Source organism: Orcinus orca, chromosome 13 (assembly GCF_937001465.1).
Source record: "Orcinus orca chromosome 13, mOrcOrc1.1, whole genome shotgun sequence".
Lineage (NCBI taxonomy): Eukaryota > Metazoa > Chordata > Mammalia > Artiodactyla > Delphinidae > Orcinus > Orcinus orca.
In genome coordinates, this window is record NC_064571.1 from 5,516,482 (window position 1) to 5,534,535 (window position 18,054).

Genomic DNA, 18,054 nt, shown 5'->3' on the forward strand with positions numbered 1-18,054 from the left:
GTGTAATCTGGTAAGTATTATCTATTTTAAAACCACAGTAAGTATATTTAATAGCTAAAGCATTGAAATCTTTCCCTTTTTTTTTTTTTTTTTTTTTTTGCGGTACGCGGGCCTCTCACTGTTGTGGCCTCTCCCGTTGCAGAGCACAGGCTCCTGACGTGCAGGCTCAGCGGCCATGGCTCATAGGCCCAGCCGCTCCATGGCACGTGGGATCTTCCCGGACCGGGGCACGAAACCGTGTCCCCTGCATCAGCAGGCGGACTCTCAACCACTGCGCCACCAGGGAAGCCCGAAATCTCTCCCTTTGAGATGGGAACAAGACAAGGATACTTGCTATCATCTGTTTTATTCAATATGGTATTGAGGTAACAGTGATGTAAGGCAGGAAATAAACATATAAAGGCAGTAAAGGAAGAAACAAAAACTGTCATTATCCTTAATATAATTTTATCATAGAAAATACAAAATAATCTATAGAGGAGATCTTAGAATTATAAATCAAGTTTAGCAGTATTGCTGGATAGAAAGTCAGCACATAGCGTATGATACAGCAATTCCAGCTTCCAGGTAAATACACAAGAGAAATAAAAAAACATGTCCATACATTGGGAGACTGGGATTGACATATCTATACTAATATGTATAAAATAGATAACTAATAAGAACCTGCTGTATAGCACAAGGAACTCCACTTCACTGTATAGTAGAAACTAACAGAACATTGTAAAACAACTATTTTTTATCAATAAAAAAAATGTCCAGACAAAAACTTGCACAAGAATGTCCATAGCAGCATTATATCCCAAAGGTAGAAACAACCCAAATGTCCATCAAGTAATGAATGGATAAATAAAACGTGATGTATCCATACAAAGGAATAGTATTCAGCAATAAAAAGGAAAGAAGTACTGACACATGCAACGACATGGGTGCTCCTTGAAAACACTGAGCTAAGTGAAAGAAGCCACATGCAGAGAACCATATATCGCATGATTCCGTTCATAGTTGAAATATCCAGACTGGGTAAATCCGTAGAGACAGACAGTAGATTAGTGGTTGCCTAGGGTTGGGGAGGATGGAGGAGGTGGGGGGTGACTACTAAGGGGTGCAGGTTTTCTTTTGGGAGTGATAAAAATGTTCTAAAGTTAATTGTGGTGATGGGTACAAAACTCTGGGTATACTATACTAAAAGCCATTGAATTTTACGCTTTACATTCTCTGCTGGATTGAATTTCCTGCCCGAGAGAGTGGGGGAAGTGTCCACTCAGGCTAGAATCTTTTATCTTTAACCACGTGGAGCAGCAGGAACCCTCCTACGCTGCTGCTGGCAGTGAACACTGCTACAACCCCTTTGAAAATAATTTAGTATGCTGAATAAAAGCGACGAAATACATACCCTGTGACCTAGCAGTCCTACTGCTAGGCATTTCTGGTAGAACAGAAATGCTTGCACATGTGTACCTAAAGACGTTTCATAGGAACATTATTCAAGATAGTCCCAAACTGGAAGCAACCCAAATATCCATAAGGAGTAGAAAGGATAAATAAATTGTAGTATAGTCATACAACCATGTGGAATGCTATACAGCAAAGACAATGAACTAACTACAACTGGATGCAGCCACATGGATGAATCCTAAAAACATAAGTTAAAAATGTCCTGATGCAAAAAATTAAGTGATTTCATATATAATATTCAAAACAGGTAAATCTATATTGTTTAAGGATGCATATTATTAAGGTGGTAAGGCTGTTTATAAAAGCAAAGATGGGGCTTCCCTGGTGGCGCAGTGGTTGAGAGTCTGCCTGCCGATGCAGGGGACACGGGTTCGTGCCCCGGTCCGGGAAGATCCCACATGCCGCGGAGCGGCTGGGCCCGTGAGCCATGGCTGCTGAGCCTGCACGTCTGGAGCCTGTGCTCCGCAACGGGAGAGGCCACAGCAGTGAGAGGCCCGCGTACCACAAAAAAAAAAAGCAAAGATGGGATCATCATAAAAGTAAATATAGTGATTTTGTTTGTGGGAGGAATTATGATTGAGAAGGGCCAAGAAAGGCAATATTTCATTTCTTAACTTGGTTGATGGTCACAGGAATGTTTTCATATTAGTATAAATTACTATAGAGTCAGCAAACTATGACCTGTGGGCTAAATTCTGCCTGCCACATGTTCTTGTAAATAAAGTTTTGTTGGAACACAGCCTCACTCATTTGTTTACATATTATAAACATGTGGCTGTTTTTGCACTACAGTGGCAGAGTTCAGTAGTTGTGACAGAGACCGCCGTATGACCACAAAGCCTAAAGTATTTACTATCTTGTCCTTTACAGAAAACATTTGCCAACTCTTGGTTCATACTAATTTGTTAAGCTGTATTTTATATTTAATGTACTTTTTGTAGGTGCAGTATATCTCACCAAAAAAAAAAAGATTAAAAAAGAATGCAGTGTGATAAGTACAATGATGGCAGTATACTCATGTGGACAGGCTTTGGGGTCACGGGGGCAGGGCTTGGAGTCTCATGAGAAGAGCTAGGAGTGTAAGGAAGTACTCTGGGGAGTTGATGCCTGAATGTGTCTTGATGGGTGAATAAGCATCAGTCTTAAGAAAATGACAGAGGAACTTCTAATTTCTGGGAATACAATGGGCTAGGTTACTCGGAATAATACTCCTGCTATAAATCAATGAAAAATAATATATGAAATATTTTTAGATACATTAAAAGTACCAAAGAGCTGACAAGATAATAAGGAATTACCAAGACAAACATCTACATGGAAACCTGGACAGTCAAGTGAAGCTCTGTTGTTCCTTCCACCCTGGAAGCCTCTGCCAATCTGCTCAAAACTGAGCTTGGATTTTCTTGGCTTCATAGGACAATGGCAGAAAAATCAACACCCAGGGCATGATCAGGGTCGAGCTGGTCTTAGGGGAGACCCTCCCTCCATAAAGGTGGGACCAACAAAAGGCTATTACTTCAGTAAACATCCCATGAGAGAACAGATTATAAGGAAAATTTAATCGCTACTGAGCAGAGTATAGGAAATAAAAATTTCCTTAGAGTCATAACCACAAGCCAGCCCTTGTGTGGATTTGCAGTCCATGACCATATCACCCAGTGGTCCAATAATACTCAAGCCTTGAGGTTAGTTTAAACATATCCTGCACTAGTAGTGTCCAAGACTGCTGACAAAAATAAGCAAAAAATTCTCTCTAGAAGAAAGCGCTTTCAGCCTAGGGCAGATAAAACTCCAAAGATAATTTTTCAAGAACAGTGGCCAACACATAGCCAGAGCAAACAAGCATGCAGAGTAACCAGACACCTTGAGTGAGAACTAGTACAGTAGTAGATTAGAGAAACGGAACTGCCGAGATTTCAGACAATCAATCGTCAGATAGAATATATAGCAAATGCTTGGTATCTTTTTAAAAAGAAAAGCTCATAAGAATCTAAAAAGTTATGTTTGCAAGAAATACGAAAGTATGAATGTGATATAGCAGATATTAATAATAACCAAGCAGAACTTCTAGAAATGAAAAATACAATAATTGAAGTAGAAACTCAGTAAGTGAATTAAACAAAAGAAGAAAAAAATCCATAAAGAGAAATTTAAAGACTTAGAAAATAGACTGAGAGAATCTAACATCCATTTCATCAGAGTTCCAGAAGGAGAGAAGAGAATCAGATGGAAGAAATGTTTGAGGAGATAATAGCTGAAATGTTTTCACAACCGATGGAAGACACTGATCCGTAGATTCCAGAAGCACCACAAATTCTCTTGAAGGGTAAAATATAAGAAATTCACATCTAAGCCCATTGCAGTGAAGCTGAAGAACACTAAAATCAAAGAGAACTTAAAGGAAGACAGAGAAAAAAGACAAACTTCCTTCAAAGAAAGAACAGGCTTACAACTGATTATTCGCTGTCAACAATGGAAGCTAGAAGGTGGTGGACTATCTTCAACATGCTTAAGGCAGTAAACACCTATCAAGAATTCTAAAACCAGTGTAAACATCTTTCAAGAAAGTGAGCAAAATGAAGATATTAAAAAAAAAAATTTGAGAGAATTTTCCAAGAGCAGATCTTCAATAAAGATAATTCTAAAAGACAATCTTTAGGTAGAAGGGAAATGATGCCAGATGGGAGTAGTGTGATGAAAGAAGGAACAAAACAAACAACAAAAGAAAATGGAGAATATATTGGTAAACCAAGCAAAATTGGCTGTATAAAAAATATTAACACTGGGAAGTGGTAAAAAGATAGAATTCAAATAAATGACATCTATATATAAGTAGAAAGGTAAAAGGAATTAAGCATTTTAAAGTTTCTTTTAGGCTAAACAAATCGACTGATTTCGACTTTGAGAAGTTAAATATTTATGTTGTAATTTCCAGGGTAAGCATTAAAAAAAAAAAAAGAAGATATTACTTCCAAACTACTAAAGAATAAAATATGGAGTGATGAAAATAGTAAATCCAAGAAAGGAGAGAAAATGATTTTTTAATTTATCATGATAGATGATGCTCAACAGATAATGAAACTAGTAACACAGACATCATGATAGGAGGTCACTATTAAATGAAAGGAAAGCAGGCATTCTTTCTCAGCAATTATCAGAGGGAGGCATAAGATAAGATCACAGACAGAATCTCTGTTTCACCACCTACACAAGCATGTGGGGGACTCAACCGCACCTAGCTTCCTCTAAAACATTTGATGACTTCATGGTGTGTGTTTAAACATGTATATTGTCCAAAGATGCTATAACTAAGTGAATCCATTCTCCAGTGGGGCCCTGACAGCCCCTCGTCCCTTGACCAGCCTATGGGTTTGCAAAGTCACTTGACCATCAACCTGTATTATGAATATTCCTCTCATTCCCGGCAAAGCTGCTTTATCCAGGAAGAAGAGTTGCCTTTCTTGGGTTTGAGGAACTCTCTTCCTTGTAAAAGACAAATAGTTTTTTCAGCTACACGAGAGCTGAGTTTGGGGGCCATTGTTTAAGCTTTCCTGTGCTGCATTTTGTGATAAATGGAGACTTTTGTTTTGTTTTGTTTTGTTTCCTTGCAGAGGAAATCAAATGCAGCAGAACTCTTTATGGTGGGCTGTGTCTGAGGCGGCAAAGGCAACCAACTCAGGAAGTTCAAATGATGTCTCCTAGGATGGGCCCAAACAAAAAAACACCACCCCCATCTAACAAGACAGAAAATATTATGCTGGAGCAAAAGATGCAGGGAATGGTCCTTTTGAGAAACACAAAACTCATCTCTTCTTAGAGGACATTTCTCATTAGTCATTCAACAAACATTGCCAGTATCTGTCCACCACTATGCTAGGTACTCCCTGCCTTAAGGAACTCACTTTATAGAGGAGGGACTGCCCAGCAGGAACAATCCTGGATGAGTATGGGAGGGCACTGGGAACACCCACTTAAGCCGGACAAGGGGAGATTAAGCTGAAGTAGTCTGGACACCAGTTAGCCAGGAGAAGATGAGAAGTCCTGAGATTCCAGGCAGTGAGAGCAGCTTGTGCAAAGGCCCTGAGCCATACACATGTGCAACTCCTCACGGAACTGCAAGTTCTGTGCTTCGGGGAGGTGGGTGAGATGAGGCTAGAGCAGCAGTTGTTCAAATCTGAATAATTTCTGTAAGAATATTTGGAACTATAGGCTTCTCTCTGTGGAGAAGAAAAGAAATCCTCAGGTGTGTGGTCAGGGACTTGTCACCATTTTTGGTAAACTGAGGATCCAGAGTACGACAGAAATGTGAACGACCAGGGCACAGATTTAGTTGCAATAAAAATTGGAACTGTATGATCTTGACCTAAATGCCCCACTTCTCTAAGACCTCAGTTGATTTACCTACAAAACAATAAACATATCTATTCCACAGATGGATGGACATGAAACTGTTTCGTGAGCAAACGTGATATAATGGTAACAATGATTGCATTAAGGGTCACTGGGTTTACCGTTAGTGTTATTACGATCGCAATCTTCATAATTATCAGATGACTACCATAATCATCATCACGGCAAGTTTAATGACTAACTTCCCAGCATGATGAGTGATGGAAAGGAAGGAGCACAGAGAAGATAAAGTGAAGGCGGAAAGGAGGGGAGGTGCGGGGACTCCAGACCCCAGAGGCCCTGGGAGTGTTGGCAGAGGGAAGCCAGCATGGAGGGCCGGGAGGAAGGCTGTGGCCGTGGCGCTTGGGCTGCAGAAGGGGAAGTGGCTCATTGTACGGCAGGCAGATAAATTAAAAAGGGAGTCTGTGAATTGACATTCTGTGACTCTCAGCATATTTCTTGAGCAGTTATGACCACACTCTTTTTATCTGTTTTTAAATAAAATTTCCAGGGCAAGGAAATCCTAAACCGGTGGGTCTATTCAGGTTCCACGGGGCCTTCCAGGACACAGTCAACACGTGAGTTCAAGTGCTGACTAGCGGAAAATAGGAGAAAGTCTGTTTGTATCATAGCAGAACACAGAATGTATAAAACGTGACTCCATGTGTGTTTTCGACTCCACAGGTTACCTCTCCTTGGTTAGAGCCAACAGCTGACTTAAATCCTGCCACAGAAGCAGACTGAGCCATGTGCGATCGTGGAGGGCAGGGTGGGAGACAGGCCTTCACCCCAATCCCCAAGGAGAGGAAATGTTTCTAGCGCTTCTGGTTCACACTGCTCCTGTGGAAGGGGTGGGTGCGATGAGCTCAAGAGGTACCCCCCCATCTCTGGGTGTGGGGTGGGTCCTGGGGAAGGAGAGATGGGAGCAGAGAGGTGGACACAGGAAGCAGGAGACAATGACCATTCGTTTAAACCAATCTACACTCCTGGGACAGCCCACAAGATCTGACTTATTCTGCACCGCAGTTCATACCAGTGTTTCCCAAACTCGGTTCCGTGGAACCCCAGTACCCTTTAAGAGGTTCATCCAGGGTATCAGTGTCAACAGACAAGTAAGCCAAAAAATGGGGGAGGGGTGGGATTCTATAGACAATTAAACTTGGAAACACTAAGTCAAACGGAGGGAGTGAAACAGACTTATTTCCCACAGGACCTCTCAGATCCTTTAATATGATAATACACCCGGGAATCACCAAGCCAGAGATAGTATTTGGGAGTTTCAAAAAAAGAACCTTTTTTTTTTCTGCAGAACATTAAACCAGAGTCCTCATAGTGCCATACTGATAAAACACTAGTGCTCATTATGCTGTTAATAATGTATCATATTTGAGTATCTGACACGTTGAAGAGAGTTTTTAGGCAGATCTGAAAGTAGTGTGCGTGTATAAATGTCTTTCATGCGTGATCCCCCAGAATACTGATTATATATATATATATATATATATATGAAATAACTGAACTCATTTTATTAATTTATTTTTTTTACTTGCTTATTTTGGGCTGCTTTGGGTCTTTGTTGCTGCACATGGGCTTTCTCTAGTTGCGGTGAGCAGGGGCTACTCTTCGTTGCAGTGCGCGGGCTTCTCACTGCAGTGGCTTCTCTTGTTGTGGAGCACAGGCTCTAGGCACGCGGGCTTCAGTAGTTGTGGCTCACGGGCTCTAGAGTGTTGGCTCAGTAGTTGTGGCACACGGGCTTAGTTGCTCTGCGGCATGTGGGATCTTCCCAGACCAGGGCTCGCACCCGTGTCCCCTGCAATGGCAGGCGGATTCTTAACCACTGGACCACCAGGGAAGTCCCTGAAATCATTTTTTTCATTTTTTTTTTTTGTGGTACGCGGGCCTCTCACTGCTGCGGCCTCTCCGGTTGCGGAGCACAGGCTCCGGACGCGCAGGCTCAGCGGCCATGGCTCAAGGGCCCAGCTGCTCCACGGCCTGCGGGATCTTCCCGGACCGGGGCACGCACCCGTGTCCCCTGCATAGGCAGGCGGACCCTCAACCACCGCGCCACCAGGGAAGCCCCCTGAAATCATTTTAACAATTCCTTTTCAAGGGCAGCTGGACATAGGCAACAGTCACAAGTTTATTGAGCACTTACTATGTGCCAGGCTCCATGCTCAAAGCTTTATCCACTTTCTTTTGGCCTCACAGCTACACTCGGTGGTAGCTACTATAGTGGCCCATTTCACAAACGAGGAAACTGCCACTTAGACCTCCCCCAAGAGTGGTTAAGCCTGTGGCCCTGTGCGTGCGGCCACTTATACACTGTGTGGCTTTGGACATGGTTTCTATGAGCCTTCTTTTCCTCCCTGTAAAATGAGGCAAACAAGAAAATTCAACTCGAGTGGACTTACAGCCTCATGTCTGAGACCCTAAGGGTGCTGTGTTCTCCTGCGTGTGCAGGGTACCGGGGGAGAGATCTAAATTTTAGTGTGATCTTCTACAGTGAGCCCATGTAATGATTCATTCAGCCCTCTGAGATCATGCCTGGTCTCCTTAGGTAAACAGGATTTATCTCTCAGGTTCATTTCCTTCCCCTGCCTTTCCCCAGGATGGCCCTCGGCCACAGGGGGAGGGAGGTGGCTTGTGTGTGGGAGGATCACGTTATGTACAGTTTAGGCCAGGACACTCTTGAGAACGGCAGAGAGCTAGAAACAGTTGCACAGGGCTGCAGGCGTACACCCACCTGACGTGGATCCCCTGTCAGGCCTTGCCCTCTTCCCTGGCCGCTGGGACTCAGAGACCATGGCCTTGTCCTCTGGTGGCAGCAGGGCCAATGTCTGCGGCTGGGCATGGCTGGACCTCAGTCACCCTCCGTGGGGACTTGCTCCCTCCCCTTAGTGAGGGCCCCGGAGGTCTGGCTGTATCTCCCCAACGCTCCCTGCCAAGAGCCCACCCTGGGACCCTGAGCTATGTGCCCGCTCTGACAAGGTCCTTGCTAGACCTTCAACCACTGTCTAATGTGTTCTCTTACACAGAATATTTGGGGGTAGTTCTGTTTTCACTCCTGTGGCTTTGTTAGGGGCAGTGATTGCTGTGGGTACCACCAGGGCAGGTACCATCGCCATGTGTCCTTCCTGAGGTCTCCACAGCCCCGAGTACGCATAGCTCATGTAAGTGCTTCATAAACATTTGTTGAGTGATGGCTCAAACCTAGCCGTCCCTCTGCTGAGCCGTGATACACTTTGAAATGCTCACCTCCAGGATGGTGTGGGACCGACCTGCTCCTCCCAGAATCCTCCCTGAGAAGATAAAATACCTGACAAGTATTAGAAACGCATCCATTGGCCACAAGGAAATCTGCTCAAAGGAGCTCAAGTGTAAAGGTAGTTTGTTGGAGAACACAGAGGAATCCTGCGGGACTCAACTTCAGGAGGGACCGCTGAGCCACCTGGGGACTAGAAGGTTCTCACACATCTGCCCTCTCCAGCTCTCCCCACCTGCGTCCACGGCCTCTCACCTCAGCTTCCCTCGGCTCATCTGCTTCCTGGTCAAGGTTCTAAGAAGTGTTGCCCAGCTGAGCGGTCTGGGCGAGGGTGGGGTTGCCGGGGGTGGGAATTATCAGAGGCAGGTGGGCGATGGATCTCCCTGGATGGCTCAACTGCACGTAGATGAGGCTGAGAGGCACTGAGCAAGCTTCTAAGCTTCTGGAACAGCAATGACACATGAAAATTATATTTGAGAATGATGATCTTGACAAACTGTTTAGGTCTGGGCCTGGCTCTTTGGGGTCTTAATGTTAGTGGTTTTTTAACCCAGGTGAAGACATGCTTCTTTTCATCAAACAGACTTTAACAATCTTTTGGCACGTATTGGGATGTTTACCTTTGTTCGGTAACAAAGCATCCAGGCAGATGTTCTTTATAAAGCAGCTTCTTGCCTCTCCCTGCTGGGGAATTCCAACTGTGAATTAGCAGGAGGGGGTCGCACAACCCATTGAAAGGTGTCTACCATCCTTTAGCAGCTTTCAGAAAGATAAGTCAAACATCGACTTTGTTTGGGGATGCTTTAGTGAAATTCATTTCATGGTAAGGAGATCATGAGATAATTCCATGCAGAGCAGTGAGGACCAAGCAGCTGTCAGAGTATGTTTTTACCAAAGAATAATGTAAACTGTTAGGAAAGATGAAGGTTCGTCACGTCAGAAAGTCAGCTCATGCTACCATTTTTAAACTGCCTTAAAAAATGAATTCCTCCATGCTCATGAAAACCTTTAAAATAGTATTTCCAGAAGCCCAAAGTAATTACTTAATGTGCCTTTGCCCGTTCTCTTGGAAAGTTATTAAATGAATCAGGGTATGATTTATGATTTTGCACACCACCATGATTTGGACAAGTGCCTTTTGAGGTTATGTGACAGCCTAACAAGAGGACTTATTAAATTCCTACTGTTCCTTTGCAAACAAGGAAACCACTTTCCATTTTTGTTTTCGCTTGGTTTTCTATCAGACTTCCAGAAAAAAAAATCCCACTTTTAATGTAACAGAAGAGTTCAAACGTGTTACTCTACAAGCATTCAGTGATGAATGAAGCCTGTTCTTTCTTATTCCACAAGTTCTCAGAGTTCCCAGTAGATAATACTGTCCGTCACATACCATGTGGCCCGCCTTTCACGTGACCTCTGCGCAATGGTAGGAAGGAAAACCGTGGATCGGTGGAAAACAAGTTGTGCAGAAGGGGTGCATCCCTGCGGTGCTCCAAATCATGGATTTCAGATCAGGAAATGGCAGAGATGTGCTTGATGTGAAGCTGGATTTGCCCATCACTCACATGCCTGTAAATGTCGTGTTCCCATCAATTTCAACTAGAACGTGAGCCAGACACTCGGAAGGCGAATCTAGACCAAGGAAAATTTTAACATATGATAGTGATTTGGAATCTCTCCAATGAGATCGTTTTGCTCCGGCATAGTTTGAAAGTCTCCACGGCTTATTAGTTTAGAGCCCAGTGATCTTAAAAGGTCTCTTCCAAGCAAAAGTGGAACATACAGCTGTCTGTTCTCTGTAATTCCCTGTGCATACAGATGCTAACTACACTCTACATTCTTGACTAGATGCATCAGACTCATTAGCTGTATTTTAAAAAATACATCTATTGCCTGGAGACACCTGGTACATCCACAGAAAGTGACTAATTGCAAGGATTGAATGAAATTAAGCACCCCGGATCGAGATGGTTTTGTGTGAGGATAAGGCCCAGCTGGTGCCCTTTTAAAAGGTGAAATGAGGCTAATTGGATCATCTAGAAACCAAGTAGACTGAAGTAGGCGAAAGAAATTGATGTTCAGCTAAAAGAGATATATTCTCTGGAAGAGGGAGAAAAAGCTTTGTGTGTGCACAAAATGTGACATCAGGAATTGGAAATCTTTTGATAGAAACTTTAAGATTTCTTTTCCCTTGTAATGATATAGGACCTTTTGAGTGAAGATGCTGAATGTGAATTAGAGGGAGGCTGGACTTTTCAGGTACAAAAGAGCATATACCTGTGTCTGGCTGTCTCATGAAAATTCTTGTTAGGTCAGTTGCAATGAAACATGCTTTGAAAAGAAAATGGATTTTATACCTAATTCTACTTAGTAGTCTATGTGGCTATATGCTCAACCCAAATGAAAGCCTTAATTATGCTGCTAGTAGAAGAATCACGTGCAGAGGTAAACGCCCTTTGCACATCCAGCACATTAGGAAGGCAGAAGTTGTGAATAAATCTGAGAGTGTTATTGTGCTAGTATGTACCTACTCGGAGGCTGCATCTGTAAGAGGGCTGGTTAAACTAGGGACACCAGCTGTTACCTGCTACGGATGAAATTAACCAGTCCTTCAGGTGGAGGGTGTGAAATTGACCCAGTGGCCTCATTCTTATAGTCCTCTAACCACCAGACCTCAACAGCTCTGGAGCAAGGTGAGGTAATGTTTGCGTTTCATAGCATCTTATATTTGATGCAGTGAACAGCAGAGAGACCAGTGGTCAGCCAGAGGGTCCTGGTGTCCCACTGTATTTCCAGGGTCTGTCCCAGTGCCTCGTGCTGACTGGGGCTCAGTAAACATGCAAATTTTACATAATCAGCAGTGACATAACAGGACCACAGGTTGGCCTTAAATAACGGTAAGCGCTTCTCTTGTTTATTTCCAATCCCTGTGGAAATGGGTAGGCATCTTGGGGAGTTTCTTGGGTGGCAGGGAATTGCTGCAGGACCAGCAAGAGGGATGGAAGGAGCCATGCTTTCGGCTTCCACAGGCTACTGAGAAGGACGCCCACTGCTGGGGGGTGAGCACTCAGGCCAAAGCAAAGCCCATGAAGGGGCCTCACAGGGCTTCTGCCCAAGGCCCTGAGGACCCTGCCACCTCTTCTAGAAACAACCAGAGAAGGGCTGGTCTCAAGAGAGCTGCCTTGGAGGACCTGCCGTACCATTTTACCTTGTGGCCTCCTTTCTCCATCACTGCGGGTCCTCCGTCACTGTGGCCTCTCTGCCTTCCCCAGCAGAGTCTCCTGGCACTGCCTGAAACTGGCTGCTGCTAACCTGTTTCTTACCCACGCAGTTGGCGTCCCATCCTTGCCGGTTATGAAGGAGTCTCTCCAGACATCGTTACCCTTGGTTCCTGGCTTGAGAGGGGCTGACGTGGGGTCAGCTGTCCCCTACTGGATGGCTTTTTAAAGCAGCCAGCCCTGAAATATAGGACATTCAGCTGAGAAGAGAAATAGGGCAGAGAGCAGCCGCCATCGCTTGTTAATTACAAGTCCTTCCCAAGTACCCGCCCATCCCACCACCACCCGCCCCCAGAAAAACCTCCCCAAGTTTCAGGACCAGGGTGATCCCTGGCACAGCTCCCCAGAGGAGAGCCAGGTACCATCTAGGGTTGGCTCCAGTGACCTGTCAAAACTCAAGCCTCAGGCTCTGCAGTGAACGTCCTGTGATGTCTCCTCTGGGACTGCCCTTGGAGCCTAACCCCTGATGCCCTGATGCTGGGGTGGACCTCTGGGGTCCTCCCTGACAACTACATCCCAGTGCTGTCACATGGAAGGCAGTCAACACTATTTGTGGACTGAATCTCTGCCCTGCTTCCAGAAGTGGTTGTCAGATGTGCATATGGTATTATTGGTGGCGGCTGGATTTTTGTTTTGTTCTGAGATTTTTTTTAATTTTGGTAAAATACACATAGAACATAAAATTTGAGATTTTAACCATTTTTTAAGTGTACAATTCAGTGGCATTAAGTACTTTTACATCGTGATGCAACTATTGCCACTATTAATCTCCAGAACTTTTTCATCATCCCCAACTGAAACTCTGTACCCATTAAACAACTCTCCATTCTCTCCTCCCCCCGCCCCTGGTAACCACCATTCCTTCTGCCTCTATGAGTTTGACAAGCCCGGGTACCGCATATAACGGAATCATCCTTTTGTATCTGCCTTGCTGCACTTAGCATAATGTCTTTGAGGTTGCATGTTGCAGTCTGTATCAGATTATCAGAATTTCCTTCCTTCCTAAGAGTGGATAATAACCCATTGTGTGTATCTACCACATTTTGTCTATCCAGACATTGGTTGATGGACAAGTGGGTTGCTTTCATCTTTTGGTTATTGTGACTAATGCTGCTATGAACTTGTGGGTACAAATTACAAGTATCTATTCAAGTCCCGGCTTTCAATTCTTTAGGGTACATACCCAGAAGTGGAATTGGTGGATCGTATGGTAATTCTATTTAAATTTTTTTAGAAACTGCCTGTTTTTATAGCAGCTGCACCATTTTACGTTCCCACCAGCAATGAACACCATTCCAATTTCTTCACATCCTCATCAACCCTTACTTTTTTGTTTTTCTTTTTCTTCCAACTTTCTTGACCCATAATTAACATACAGCACTGTATAACTTTGTGTCCAGCATAATGACTTGACTTACGTACATCATGAAATGATGACCACAAATGTAGTGAGTATCCATCATCTTATACAGATAACAAAATTAAAGAAATGAAAAAAAACCCTTTTTCCTTGTGATGAGAACTCTTTGGATTTGCTGTCTTAACTTTCATATATAACGAAGAGCAGTGTTAATTATATTAATCATGTTGTACATTACATTCCTAGTACTTATTTGTCTTATAACTGGAAACTTGTACCTTTTGACCACCTTCATCCAGTCCCCACCCCTCCACCGCCGGCCTCTGGGACCCACAACTCTGATTGACGAGTTTGTTTGTTCGTTTTTGAAGTATAATTGACTTTGAAGTACAATATAATTGTTAAGTATAACATAACAGCACTATGTTAGCTCCTGGTACAAAACATAGTGATTCGATATTTCTATACATTTCAAAATGATCACCATGATAAGCCCAACTACCATCTGTCAGCATACAAAGATATTACATAACGATCGACCACATTCCCCACACTACATTTCATACCCATGAAGTTCCAGTTATTTTGTAACTGGAACTTTGTACCTCTTAATCCCCCTCACTTATTTCTCTCCTCCCCCCAGTACCCTTCCCTCTGGCAAGCACCCATTTGTTCTCTGTATCTATGACTGTTTCTGTTTAGTTGTGTTTGTTCATTTGTTTTTAGATTCCATATACAAGCAAAATCATACAGTATTTCTCTTTGTCTGACTTATGTCACTTAGCATAACACCCTGTAGGTCCATCCACGTTGTCGCAAGCAAGATTTAATTTTCATGGCAGAGTAATATTCCACTGTGTGTGTGTGTGTGTGTGTGTGTGTGTGTGTGTGTGTGTGTATATATTCCACATCTTCTTTATCATTACTCTTTAAAAAAAATTGCAACCTCAGTGAATGTGGAATAGTATCTCATTGTGGTTTTGATCTGCATTTCCCTAATGACTAATGACATTGAGCATCTTTTCATGTGCTTATTGGCCGTTTGTATGTCTTCTTCAGGCGAACACATTCATTTGAGTCCCTTGCCCAAATTTTAAGTGGGCTGTTGTTGTTCAGTTGTCGAATGTGTTGTTGTTGTTTTTTTTAACATCTTTATTGGAGTATAACTGCTTTACAATGGTGTGTTAGTTTCTGCTTTATAACAAAGTGAATCAGTTATACATATGTCCCCATGTCTCTTCCCTCTTGCATCTCCCTCCCTCCCACCCGTGTTTTTAATCTAGATGAAGAAATCCTTACCAGAGGCTCTCAACCAGTCAGCAGTCCAAGTAACAGTGGCCTGACTGAGCTCGTGCTCACGCCACTTGCCTGTGTGTGAACAATCACATACCCCGCCAGAGAAGGGCGGTTAGGAGAGAATAAGCAGCTCAGTCTCACAGCAACGCATTAACTAAATAGCTCTTGAAGGCAAGGACCACCAAGGCCGGGCTGCAGACCTGGGGACTCATCTAGGGCAGGAGCTCTCACCCAGGCTCAGCCTCTCAGAAGTCCTGACCCAGCCACGCTGAAACTCCCAAGACCAGTGGGTCTCACCACCGGGCGCACATTAGCATCACTAACCTCCAGGGCAGCTTATAAACACGGGGTTTGGGACTTCCCTGGTGGTTCAGTGGTTAGGCCTCCGTACTCCCAATTTAGGCGGCCCGGGTTGGATCCCTGGTCAGGGAACTAGATCCCGCATGCCTCAACTAAGACCCAGTGCAGCCAAATAAATAATTTTTTTTAAAAAAATCAGGTTTGTATAGGCCAAACCCCTCATACCTCAGACCCTCTAGGGGTGGCGCTGGGGCAGTGATGTTTTTGAAAGGTGCCCAAGTGATTCCGAAGTGCAGTCAGATTGACGACCACCGCTCACCGAACACCGCGACCTGACTTAAAATGTGTGCGTCCGTTGGTTTTTCTTTGTTGTTTCCCTGTTGGATTGCTTGTAAGAGCGGCACTTGTGTTTCTGTCCTATGAGCGTTTGATCCTGTGAGAGAGGACGCCGCCTCCCAAACCCGCACAGCAGGTGCAGGGCGTGGCCCGACGCCATCCCGAGGCCCGCGTGGCCCCCAGGCTGCCCCGCACGCGCCCTAGCTCCGCCCCCAAACGAGCTCTGCCGCCCTCCTCCGACCCCGCGCCCCACGCCGCCACGTGGCCCTGCCCCGCCCAGCTCACGTTCGCGGCCGGTCCCCTACGCCCCCATGCGCCTCCTAGGCCCCCGCGCGCCGGGCTCTAAAGTAAACACCCAGGAGCGGCGGCGGCCGGACGGTGCGGCGCCTCCGCCCGCTCGCCGCCTCGGTGCCGCGGGCGGGTCCAGCCATGGCCGAGGGCGTGCCGGCCTCCGGATCGGGCGGCGCGGGCTGCCGGGGTGTGGCCGGGGCCTGCGCGGCGGCATCTCCAGTGGTGAGCGGGACCGCGGCGGGACCGGGACCGCCCCGGAGGATGGGAGGGGCGAGGGGGGGGCGAGGAAGGTGAGCGTGGCTCCCTCGGCTGCTGTCCCCAGGACCTCGGACCAAGTGCCAGGGGCGACCGCCTGCGCCCCCGGGGCCCTGGTAAAAGGTTCAAAAGGACAGCCGTTCACACGCAGGACCAGCGCTTCTTCATGCCGCCTGGGATGGGACTGGACACGCACACACACGCACACACGATGGGGCAGTGTGGGTTTCCCACCTTGGGGCCTCCCCTGTTGGTCACGCTTCCCGTGGGAAGCAATCCAGCCTGCCCTCCACCGAGGGGCTTGTTGGTGGGCCTGGGTTTACATATACATCTGAAAGCACGAGGGCTAGGCCAGGAGAGGAAATGTTTTCTCTCAGTGTGCGATCCAGAATGGGATGTTTCCTAACTTAAAGCAAAGCAGTTTTTAGCTCTAACAACGCATTCCACCTTTGAGAAATTCACTTCTGGCCATTTAAATAGAGGAAGAAAAAGCTGGAAAGAAAACTATCATCAGCCCTTGGGACTGATGAACTCATGGGTTTGTAGCGCTTCATAAATAGGAAAATAATTGAAACCAGTCCTAAAACATTTCGTTTTAGAAGGTGAATAACTAGTAGATAGCTGATTACTTCCTTTTTTAAGTTTTAAGGAGTATTTCTCAAGAAAGAAATACTTTCTGAAAAAGTTCAATGAGTGAAATAGAAAAATGAAGGGGGAGTGTTTGTGATTAGAACCCAAGAAGGCCTAAATGGTCACCCCTTTCCTCCGAAAGAAAATTTTTGATGTATTTTCCCTTGCATAAGAGAAAAAAATCAAAATAAATATTTTTAAATAATTCTAAAAATATTTTTTTAAAAAAACAAAACACCACAGCACACACAGTGTTTTTAGAGCGTTGCACAGCAGGACTCTATTTCTTTCTCACTTATACCCCTCAGCATATCTGCACCTTCAAGTTTCAGGTCACCATTTAGTAAATTAGAGTTTCTAGGACTTGAATAAGTCGAGAGACTCGTAAGAATGGTTAGGGTTTCAGAAAACACCTAGATGTTCTCCTCAGGTCATTTGTGAACTGACGGTGCAGGCTGCCCGCACAGCAGGTGCCCTCAATCACTTAGGATGGTACTCAAGCCCTGTGTCACAAACTCCTGTCCCTGCAGGCCTCGGACCCAGGGGGCCAGGTTATGCTCTTCAGGTGGGGGGGAGGCGGGGCCACGGAGGTGAGGAGGGGCAGAGTTTCCCTTGGAAGACTGCTCTTTAGGCATCCCATCTACGAGGTGCGATGCTTGAGAGGTCATTGTGCAACCCACCTGGGTCCCTGGACTCTTTAATCAATAGAAGTTGATAAGACTCCAGAGGAGAAATTCAGGCAAGGCTTTATTGGGACTCGAGCTACAGCAAGAGGGAGCGAAAACAAGTAACAGGTCTCCTTGCTTGCTCTCCGAGGAGGGCGGGCTGTCGGGCTGGGGGGCCGGGGCTTAGGTGGCGTGCCCACCCCCTTGGTGGTGCCTTGCGCAGGGGTCGTGTGCAGGACCCTGCTTTTGCTCCTAGCTCCTCAGAAGTGGCAGTTGGGTTTTGGCGGTTTTGAATCTTCTTGTTCATAATTTGCCCCAGCTGCATGTGCATGCAGTTACGTGTAGTCCCTTATGTCAATAGTTTCTTTGTATTGATGCTCTGGGAGACGCTTGTCTGGGGCAAGCACTCTGGTAAAGGGTCCCAGGTCCCAGCCTGTCTCAATTGGTGCTGGTGGTTTGAACATTGGCATTAAAAATGCAACTGCAACCACTCCACGCTGGTTAGGATGGCCACTATCTGGTTAGGATGGCCAT

At 45.3% G+C, this 18,054-nt stretch overlaps 1 long non-coding RNA gene across 1 annotated transcript; it reads right to left on the reverse strand.

The window, feature by feature from the left end:
- Positions 1–7,773: 7,773 nt before the first annotated feature.
- Positions 7,774–16,179, reverse strand: LOC117195812 (uncharacterized). Its single transcript, XR_004475629.2, has 3 exons — positions 15,569–16,179; positions 12,318–12,567; positions 7,774–10,741 (listed from the first exon to the last, which is right to left on the reverse strand). It is a non-coding gene; the product is annotated as an uncharacterized LOC117195812 (long non-coding RNA).
- Between the last annotated feature and the right edge of the window lie 1,875 nt (positions 16,180–18,054).